At 47.4% G+C, this 11,534-nt stretch overlaps 1 non-coding gene and 1 pseudogene across 1 annotated transcript; both read right to left on the reverse strand.

The window, feature by feature from the left end:
* Window positions 1–8,022: 8,022 nt before the first annotated feature.
* LOC127584471 (uncharacterized) lies at window positions 8,023–8,202 on the reverse strand (annotated as a pseudogene).
* A 941-nt stretch (window positions 8,203–9,143) lies between these two features.
* On the reverse strand, window positions 9,144–9,359 carry LOC127584465 (small nucleolar RNA U3). Its single transcript, XR_007958396.1, has one exon. It is a non-coding gene; the product is annotated as a small nucleolar RNA U3 (small nucleolar RNA).
* Window positions 9,360–11,534: the final 2,175 nt, after the last annotated feature.

Raw genomic sequence — 11,534 nt, forward strand, 5'->3', positions numbered from 1 at the left:
CCACAGGTAGCCCTATAAAGAATGCGGCTTATGTAAAGAACCTCCTCCAAGCCATCCTCCTCCCTAACAAATGGCCATCATTAAATGCTCGGCTCACCTCCCAGACGCCTCCATAGTAACACAGGGCAATAACAGGGCAGACGCAGAGGCTAAATTGGCAGCACACCAGGGTCCAAAATCGTTTCGACTGCGTAAAAACAGGCAGCTGCTTGCAAGCCAAAGATAACAATGCAGGGCACCCTAGATATGGTCACTGTGCAGCTTACAGGGGGAAGCCCTCACTCAGAAAAAAAACAAGTGTGGAAGGCGCACGGGTGTACGCACTCTGCGCCACATGACTTCTGGACTACTCCAGTCGGTGAAATATGTATACCTGATTCCTTGTTACCAATGCTTATTGACTGTCTGCATTCTGACACCTACCTTGGCAAGGAGGGAATGAGTAATATTTTACCTCGAACCTGGTGGCACCCCAGATTGGAGGAAGCAGCACAAGGAAATATAAGATCGTGTTTTATATGCCAACAAACCAATGCTGGGAAAGGGGTGGGTGAAGCCCAAGCAAAACCCCTTGCCAGGTTGTCCTTTTGAATGTATGCAACTTGATTTTATTGAACTACCGCGTGTACTTTGTTAAAAGTGCTGTCTCATTATTGTTGATGTATTTAGTGGACGGATTGAACCTTTTACAACCACCAACAATAAGGCCTCAACGGTGGTAAAGTTATTGCTTACAGAGATCATAAAGGTTTGGGGTACCCCGACAGATAAGTTCAGACAATTGTCCCCACGTCATAGTGAAAATAAATAAGGAATTGTAGGAGTCACTGAATATCGAAAAGCAGTTCCATTGCACCTAGCACCCTCAGGCAGCGGGTATAGTAGAACGAGCTAACGGCAACTTGAAGAATAAATTAACTAAATTAGTATCAGAGACAGGGCTAAATTGGCTGAAGGTTCTCCCCTTAGCATTATACCACATGAGAATTAACCCCCACTCGGCCACCGGGTTATCGGCTGCCGAAATCTGTCTATGGACGTCATGGAAGAACTCCATGGAATGCTTACACCCAGCTGCCCCCCACCCACCACCCCTGGTTCACCTTAATATCATGGGGGATGAACTACAAGGTATTTAAAACAACTTACCTCCTCTCTAAAGTTTCCTCATTCACAGGTGGAGGTTGCCTTTAAGCCACTGGAAGGACAGAATGTGGAATTGCTTGACCTGGAAATCGGAGATTCGGTACTGATACGAGATTGGGAGCGCCCTGAACTGGGACCTCGGGGAAGGGCCCCTTCCAGATACTAGTTCAAACTCCTACAGCTGTGAAAGCACAGGGTCAGGAACGCTGGATTCATCTGAGTGACTCGTACACGATGGCCGCCAGAAGAAAAATGATGTTTCTTAAACTTGGACTCTTTACCATTACTCTTACGTGGGCAATCGAGGCTAATTTGTTTTGCAAAGCACATATGCAACTACATGGAAATCGCATCGTTTGCGATCCTTGGCAGAAATTAGTGGAAAGTCTTTTTGTAGTCACACCAAGCTGGAACCCCAGGGTTCTCTTCAAATATGAACAATCAAAAACAAAGGGTATTGGGCAGACGGGAACTTACTGGAGGGTGTTGCCGGGTAAGTGCTTGGTAAAGAATGGGGTTGTGGGATAGCAATCGAAACAGCCCCCGTATTCATGTGCCACCAGCCACTTGTAGAGAGAGGATATGTGGGTTAGCGGTGTGGATGGTTTAGTGTGAGTGTAGCTGCACTAGGTCTGTGGAATTACTTGCAGGGGAGCGATGGGTTTCTGGGGAACGGAACGTAACTCATCTAAAATTGTCTAATGTCCCTTTAGAATGGTTAATCAGAGAGAATTACTTTAGAGAGCATGGGAGAAACGGTGTTGGAATTTCTTGGTATTCTCAGATATCAGTCCATAGCAATCGTGTAATGTAACCTCTTACCGGCTAAGGAAGGGTATGTGTGCCTCTTTAATGGTACTTACACGACAGACAACCGCAATCTGCCAGCCTGGTTTGCAATGGGACACGATGGGGCAGGGTAACCGCGCCTGCCCCCGGAAGGTTCATGTCACATGAAGACGTTGTTGCGGTCTGTTAGTGAGGAGTTCTGTGAGGACTAAGGGATCCTATTACGTTGGATCTCCCTTATCGTTTTCAGGCTATAGATTTCGGAGTACTCTCTCTCTGGAGGGTTAGGCAGGAAATATAGCCGAAATAAACCGGAGCTACCTTATTTGTGGACTGGCCGTGCTGGGAACATTATCATTAAGAACCTGTAGGCAGTGAACCGGGAACTGACGGAGCCTTCGACTTTATGCCCAGCAGACCCAGTATGCTGTGGACAACAAGTTGGCTCAGCAAGGAGGTGTATGTCTCGTAGCTTGGGGACGAATGTGTCATCAATGTGATGCGATGAGTCCCCTACAACATTTCCCATGCTATAAGGACATTCAGAAGCAAGTAGAAAGCTTGAAGCAGGGATGTGCAGGAGGGGCGGGTTGTTTGGGGCGCTACTACGAGGATCGTGGTCATCATACTTGCTGCATGGATTACTGGGGTTAATAGTTATTATTATGGTATATGCTGGCCTGTTTAAATACTTGTTGCAAGGTGCTTATTAATAAACTCTCGCCCCCTTTCTCGGCGCCCCTCTACTTATCATGAACGGATAACTGGAGGGAATGTGAAGTAAAGGTTTAAGAAACTGTGACTGACTGTATCAATACATACAGCTGATGGATAAATAACTTGCAAGCAAGAGCAGGCAAGCTAATGACTCAGGGCGAGGTGATAATTGGTGTGTCCGGGACCTTGGTGCCAGGCCAATACACTAGACGGTAACGGTGGTGGGTGTAATAAACAGACTGGAGGAAGTTTGTTTTAAACAATGAGGGCGATACCTGTCTTTGAATCTCTTGATTATAACTCAATATGTTGGACAATAGGTGTGATGGCTGTCTTTGGTTCTCTGAGGCCTGACCGAAACTAGTGGAGCCGAATCCATTAAGTAGTGCGTGAAAATATCTGTATAAATTACTGTTTGGCTGCTTTTGGACTGCGGAGACCTCCGATAAAGACTCTGCATGAGAGTTTGAGGTAATTCTTCAGCAGTATACTGCTAATAAACGCGCTTTATCGAATCAAACTTGTGGCACTGTGTTACTTTGCAGCGGACAGAAGTTGGAACTCAAAATAGGGATGCGGATGTCAGTGCACCGGGGGGTTCACAGGATCATGCCCGTGTTTGTTTGTTGACTGTTTATCGGCAGCTTTCAGACACGCACCTCACTGTGTGACCGGAGGCTGTCTCAGGATTGTCCAACGATAAAGTCACATTGGGTTCAAGGACTGGCCGGAGATGGGACTCCCATTTGGGCCGAGCTGCGTGTGGTTGGGAAGGACACTTATAATCAGGATTTTTCTTATAGTTCTGTGATGTGTGAGGCAGGAAACCATTTGTAGCCCTTCGACTATTCAGGGGTCAACTCTCACTTCGGTACGATCCCGCGTGTATAATCACTGGGTGTTCACAAGATCACAAGACAAGGGAGCAGAAGTAAGGCCACTCAGCCCATTCGCGTCTACTCCAAATTAAAGGGGGGAAAATGAAAATAAATGATACATTGGGGGATCCAATGAAAAAAAACTATTCTAACCCCAATTTCCGGCATCCCCATATCCCTTGATACCTTGACTAATTAGATACCTACCTATCTCCTCCTTAAACGCCTCCAATGATCATGCCTCCTACTGTTGTACGTGGAAAGGTATTCAATAAATTCAGTACCCTCTGGTTAAAGAAATTTCTCCTCATCTTTGGTTTTGAACATGTACCCTCTAATTCTAAGATTTTGCCCTCTGGTCCTGGACTCATCCACCAAGGGAAACAGCTTGGCCACATCTACTCTGTCCAGCCCTTTCAACATTTCAAATGTTTCTATGAGGTCCCCTCTCTCATTCTTCTGTACTCCAGTGCTTGCAGTCCAATAGCCGACAAACGGTCATCAGATGCAAGCCCATTCACTTCCGGCTAATGCTCCTCATAAATTCTCCTCTGAACCCTCTCCAACATCATCACATCCTTCCTAAGATATGGGGCCCAAAACTGTACACAGTATTCCAAATGAGGCATCACTAGTGCCCTGTAGAGCCTCATCAACACTTCCTTACTTTTATACACTACACCTCCCGAAATGAATACCGAACATATCATTCACTTTCTTTACCACCGATCCGACCTGGTGGTTAACATTTAGGGTATCCAGTAGGAGTACCCCAAGTCCCTTTATACTTCTGTACTCTGAATTTTCTCCCCTTCCAGATAATAATCTGCCCGTTTTATTTCTGTTTCGAAGTGTAAAACCGCACATTTACTAACATGGCCCAGACTGACGTGTTCACACTGAGTGAGGTCAGTCTGTCCACCCCGGCTCTCTGTCTGTGTTCACCTTGTGGGATCTCTCCCCTCACTCCTCCTCCCTTCCCAGAGGAACTTTAACCCGCTCTTTCTCCACGCACAGATGTAATATAGAGTCACACGGTCATGCAACACAGAAAACAGGCCCATCGGCCCATCATGTCCATGCTGACCATTAAGTACCCATCTGTACCAATCTCACCTAACAGTACTTAGTCTGTTGCTTTCACTGCATTGGCGACTGCAGGGATCGTTTGGATCCTTGTCAAACACCGCGACAGTCCGTGAGTCCGGCACCCACTCAGGGGGTGAGTTCCAGGATCCAACCACACTCTTCGTGGGGAAGTTATTCCTCTGATTCTCGCCGGTTGCAGACACGTCAGGTACGGGGAACCGTTTCCCACTATCTCCGCCGCTGATGATGTGAGATAACTCTTCAAGGTCCTGGTCACCCTACTTCGCTCCGTGTAATACAAGCCCCAGTCTGTCCAGTCTCTGCTCATAACTGAAACGGTCCTCTTCAGACAACATCCTGCTGATGATGCCCCGCACCCTCTCCTGTACATTCCGGGGCTTCCATCACTCCCTCTGCTAACAGGAACATCCCATTGTTATGCTGACCAGCCCGCATCTTATCGCGCGGCTGTCCTTTGTGGTAACGGAGACGTTCAGCGTTCAGAACGGGACTGAAGCTACCGCGCCTCTCTTAAATTCCATCGCCTCCGCCTCCTCTATCACCTGATCTTTTACCTGCACATTATTTTGTCCGCTCAGACCCCAGCCTCAGCCTCTGCCCCGCCGACGCTTTGTATCTGAGCCGGCAACGGCAGGTTACTGACTCTCCCATATGGGACGGTTCTGCAACAGGCCGGCAGGTAGTTAACCCCACCCTTGACCCGCGCTCCCAGCCCGGCGCTTCACTCCGCACAAAGCGAACGTGTGTCATGGTCGGGGATACTTTATTCCTCACCCCGTTCCCTTGCAAGTAAGGACTCAGATCCCGAAATTGAATCAGTAAAAGGATGACACTGACCAAAGAGGGGGATGTCTGGGAGTTGATGAGCGAAATATGGAAGTGATTTATCCTTGTCAGATGTCACTTTCCAAGCTGACTGGGGCTCGGGACAACGTCGCGGTTCTTCAGGTATTTCCATACATTTCCATAAATTTACTGTCGCCAGCGTGGAGATGCCGGGATTGAACCCGCGACCTCATACATGTAAAGCATGCGCTCTCCCACTGAGCTGCATCCTCGATACAAGGGAGCAGGTTTTGAGAGGCAGGAGACTGTAGCTGCTGGAATATGGAGCAATACGCAAAGCGCTGGAGGAACTCAGCGGATCAGGCATCATACACGGAGGGAGAGGAAGGATCAGGACCCGAATGATGGATCACCATCGTTCCAGATGAATGGTCACGACCCGAAACTTCCCCAGTCCATTTCCCTCCATAGAAGCTGGCTGACCCGCTGAGGTCCTCCGGCGCTTTGTGTGTTGCTCCAGATTCCAGCATCTGCAGTCTCCGGTGTCTCAGATCTGCTGGAGGAACTCAAGAGGAGAGAGTCGCATCTGTGGAAGGAAAGGGACCTGTCGATGTTTCAGGTCGAAGCCCTGAACCAGGACGAATGTAGGGACCTGATGCAGGGGTTCGACTCGGAATGTCGAAACGTCGACAGGTCCTGTCTCATACAAATGCTGTTGGGCCCTCTGAGTTCCTCAGCAGATTGTTGGTTGCAGTGGTTTCAGAAGCAAGCTCCCTCCGGTGTTTCTCCTGCTCAGCATAAATCGTTTCCAGTCAAACATAGATGATAGTCCATGGTACAGGTCATTCGGCCCTCCTGTCTGTTCTCCCATTCACTAAATTCATGGCTGATAATCCAATTCACTTCCGTGTTCCATGTTTTCACCTTCCCCCTGGATAACATCCGTGGGCAGAAATTATTCAGACTCAAACTGAATGATGAAAGACTAAAAAACAAATAAAACACAACATTACACCGATCAGTTCCAAGGACGATAATTCGGGCACATTCGTGTAAAAGGGAAGCGCAAGACCCGGACCCCCAGGCTTGAGAACCTGCAGGGAAAGCTCCCACTGAGCCCAGTGAGGCAGCAGCAGGGAGCGCCCGCCTCCGGATAGCGCAGTGTTACCCAGCTGACAATGACACGCACAGCAAAAGCTGTCGGATTGCCAGCGCCCCTGAGTGGGCTCGAACGACCAACCTTTCAGTTAACAGCCGAAGGCGTTGACCGATTGCGCCACAGAGACACCCGGAAGGAAGAGGAATCAATCGGCCGTTCCCGGGTTGGGAGGCTGTGACCAGGGACCGGTGCTGGGACCCGGCTTTTCACAACCTGCATCAATGGTTTGGATAAGGGAGTCAAGGACCATATGAAACAGAAAAGTATGGAAACACTCAGCGGGTCGGGCAGCATTTGTGGAGAGAAAAACAGAGGTAACGCTTCAGGTCTCCAGATGAAGGGTCTTCGACCTAAAGCGTTAACTCTGTTTCTCTCTTCACAGTTGCTACACGGCCTGCTGAGGGTTTTAGCATTACTGTTCTTGCTTCAGATTTCCAGCATCTGCAGTTTGTTTGACTTTCGCGGAAAATATATCCAGGTTTGTTGATGACACAACACCGGGTGTCAGTGCGGGTTGTAAGAGGATGCGGAGAGGATTCGGGGGGGGGGGGTATCGACAGGTGAAGGTAATGAGCGACGGTACAGGTGTATGGGAAGTAATGTGGACCATTGTGAGGTGCTTCAGAAACAGGATTTTATTTAATAGTGCGCGATCGAGAGGTGTTGGTGTCCTGAGGAACCAGGTGTCCTTGCACACAAAACACTGACCATCAACATGCAGGGTCGGTGAGCAAGCAGGAATGCAAACGGTACGTTGGTCTTTATTGCGGAGAGTTTTGGTTTCGGAGCAAACCCGTCTCACTGGAATTACACAGGACCCTACATGGGACATACGAAACAGCAGCAGGAGGAGACCATTCGGCCCCTCCGGTCAGCTCTTCCATTCCTTGAGACCACGGCTGATCTCATTGCATCCACGCCTCCGCCGATGACCATTCACCCCCTTGCTGATTAACCATTTCTCCACGTTTGACTTTAAAATATTGACAGAATCTGCGTCCACCGTCCTTTGAGGAAGGGAGATCCAATGACTCCCGGCCTCCTGTGTACAGGTGCGGCCCCTACCTGAAGAAGGAACACACCTATGACCAAGGGAGTGCAGCAATGGTTTACCAGGTCTGTTCCCGTGAGGAGAGGTTCAGCAGCGTGGGCCGACGTTTTCTGGAGTTCAGTGAGTGAGAGGTGATCTCATAGCTCCTCACACACTCTGGAGCCCGCAGGTTCGGATCGGAGCCAATGAACTACCTTAGCAGATCAGCAATGAGGACATTTCAGTGTTTCCTGTCGGGAAGGAACAGGATGGAGCAGTTGGAAAGCTGTAGTTGGACCGCTCCTAATCAATATAGAGATCTATTTCCATGTCACAAAGTGTCAGCAACTGACAGTAGGAAACATAAACAACCAGCATTTTATCTGTTGCTAAATGACAGCAGGACAGCCACTCAGACAGTGTTTTCTCCCTGTACAACCCCTGTGAACAGAGAAGGGAACGGCCCTCAATGTCTCTGTTAAAAACAATACGGGCAGACAGTTTTCCGCTCAAGAGATTTCGGCTCAACACGTCCTCGTGGTTGCAGACACCTACATTTCTACGACACATTTTTTTCTTCTCCACATGTTTTGTTAATTATTTTATTCTTTTTGCATTAATGATCAATGCATTCAGTAATGTTACCGTATTTTTTACAACCATAACACCATTGCTAGTCATGTAGCCTCCTGAGGTGATTCAACAATTCAATATTAGCAAACCAACCGTTTGCAAAGAGGTGGGTGACCGTCTCTTCCCCACTGCAGCCCGCCCCGAGTGCAGAGTGCGTTAGGGATGATCTTTCCTCTGTACAGGACGTACTGACTTGGAGGGCCAGTCTCACTGCCAGTTATGTGATGTCTCGGAACGTGTTGGCGATTTCTGGCAAAGAGCCATTTTCCAGATGGCTTTGTGCAGTTTGTTCAGGGAACCACTAGACAGTATTTATCTAGTCCCTGTCCAGAGTGACTGCAGGACCTTCAGTGCTGACCACTGCCTGATGGACGTGCTCAGAGGCGTTTGCTTGTAAGGACTCTTGCACAAAGGACAGCTCGTGTGACTACGTCCAACTGACTGGGACGTAGTACGGTAATGGGGCCAGAGCTATCCCAGGGTCAGATAGACCTTCCGCACGTAGTCGAAACTTGGTGCGCATGGAATTTGGATCCACACACAGCCTGATGCAGTCACACAAGAAGTTGGTCATCCGGATGAGGGCATCCTTGGGTACATTTTTTGCCCCCAATCTCCTGGGACTTCTGCTTCCTAACCATTCGGGCTCGCTGTATCTGGGACACCCAGATGAAGTGGAAGACAGCCCGGGTGACTACCGAAGTGGAGGAGCGGGGCTAAGGACCATCCTTGAGCTGAAATACAGCACCCATAAGAGAACATCGCACCAAATAGATCCAGGAACGACTTCCCCCACTTAATTTGTATTTAAATAATTAGGGTTTACGTAGAACATAATAAAACACAACATCAAAATATATCACTTCTGTTTTTCCCCCCCCCCCAAATAAAGATCAGCATTATACAGCATTACCTTCCTCCACAACTCCCGCAGCGTGAGAAGGGAACGGTCATCATTGCCCGTAAACCATTGCATAAATCAAGGCATGCGGACTGCTTCGCGCTCAGGAAAAAACGTCATAGCTCCTCCTCGTGGTTGTGAGACCGAACGTTTTAGTTCACGATTTCTCTCGTCACAGACCACAGAAATGATCCTTAAAAGTATCGTCTTACCTTTGAAATGCCGATGCGCAGCTCTGCATCCACAACAAAACACCTTTAAAACCCAGTGGGCTGCAGCCCTTTCTTCAGCTATTCAGAAAGCCCAAAAATGAATGGAAATATGCTATTATAATAATCTACTTTCATCTTTTCTGAACGAGTTAACAGGGAGAAAATCGTAATTTTTGTTGTGTAAAATTACCCAGAATGTACGAATATTTGCATAAAGTGGCAACCAGCTCCAACCACCGATCTGCTCCTAGATCAGAAAGTATTACAGTAAATTCCCGGAATTAAGTATTCTTCAACAGACATGAAAAGCAAGAGACAAACGTTCTCTCATTTGTTCACGCACAGAGACAGTGAAATAAGTAAATTTCACTCTGCTCCTGTAGGGAGGAAGTTGCTCCAATCTTCGGCCGGGGACATCTACTGGGTAAAGCTGGTATTTAGGCAACAACTTTTCCCCGAATTATATACCTTATATACAGTGGACATATCGGGACAGTTTCTCTAGGTTCATTATACAGCCAGTTCAATACTGTCTCTGTCAGTGTGTTAACCGCCCTCTCCTGTTTCATGTTTAAAACAACACACCTGCAAAGTGTTTGTGACGCTGTTTCACAGGGCCCATAAATTTTCCCGAGCAGACTGATAAAGTTATTTAGAAGAATGTTTCATGTCAGAATAAAGTAGCCAATGTAATCAAGGACCCCTTGCACCCCGATATTTCTCTCCTCTCCTCTCTCCCTTTGGGCAGAAGATACAAAAGCCTGAGAACATGATGCACCAGACTCGTGCAGCTTCTATATCGCTGTTATCAGCCGCGTGGACGGATATCTCATACCCTAAAGATGCACTCTTCCAATCTATCTTGTTTTTGGCTGATGGAAATTCACTGTCCAGGTCCCAAGGGGTTAATTGCTTAGCTCAGCTTTTTAACACAACAGCAGAAACCGCAAAAAAGGTTTATTACTCGCCTCAGCTTTTCAGCACAGCACCATCACCTGTTCATTCATTCAGCTAAAATCCCTTCAGCAAAGGAAACAGCAGAAATTGTCCAAGGTTCAAGATGTTTATTTTTAATTTTTAGCAAGTACTATTTAGCCATCTTCTTGAGAAACAACACTATCCAGGATCAGAATGCCTTTTGTGGACTTGACTGAGACTGCACCCTGCTCAGAATAAACAACATTGTCCATGTTAAACTAAAGCTTCAGCCATCTGACCTGATCAATGCAGTTGTGCAGACATTACATGCAGATGAGGTTTCACGAGATAACTGGCAAAGAAAAACAGTATTAATGTTGGGGGAATGACAGAGAGAAGCGGCGTTACAGAAGGAAGACCTCGAATTCATTCCTCAGTGTTTGGGTTTTGCGACGGAGTAGTTGTTCGTAGGTAACTTGTTGGTATGACTTGGAAGAATTGCTCTTGTGTTTGGGAATCCTTTGTAACTTACAAGTTTTGTTAATAATTGCTTATTGGACTTAAACCTGTCTCATTTAAAATAAAATAAACTGTTTAAACTGCTTCGTTAGCTGGGAGTATCTTCTCCTTGATTGGAAGGAGGGACCCTCCGCTCGAAATAGTGATTATCGAGATCTGGACCTTTCTGCAGAGATTAAAGTAGTGAAGTAAACTAGTCCTTGAAATGCAGGTTGATCATCTCCCTATGGTGAGTGCACTCGTAGATACTTATGCCAGATAGAACTTAAAGTCTTGACCTAAGTTTAGAGCTCTCGGGCGGTCCATTTAATACCATTACAGTTGTACTTTATTTGTTTGCGTGCACTGCACCTTCTATGTAACTGTAACCTTTTATTCTGAATTCTGTTTTTATTTTTACAGACTTGATGTAGTTATGTATGGCGGGATCTGCCGGGAACGCATGCAAAGAAACTTTTCGCTGTATCTCGGTACATGTTGACAATAACAAACGAACACCAACGCCAACCAATACCAAGACCTGTTTGGCTGGCAGTGAGAGGGACCCATCCCATCATATCCATCCTGCACGACTCTAGTCTCAATCCCAACGCCCGCTGCCTTCGGGATGGCTGCGGTGCGGATGAGTCGATCGTCCAACTCCTCGTGGACTGTGCGTTCGTCAGGAAGGTCGGCAAAAGGAAACTAAAGTCCGTCCCGAGGTTCTTCCTGAGTAGCTGCGTAACAGAGAACCCTC

The sequence above is a fragment of the Pristis pectinata genome, chromosome 29, assembly GCF_009764475.1.
Source record: "Pristis pectinata isolate sPriPec2 chromosome 29, sPriPec2.1.pri, whole genome shotgun sequence".
Lineage (NCBI taxonomy): Eukaryota > Metazoa > Chordata > Chondrichthyes > Rhinopristiformes > Pristidae > Pristis > Pristis pectinata.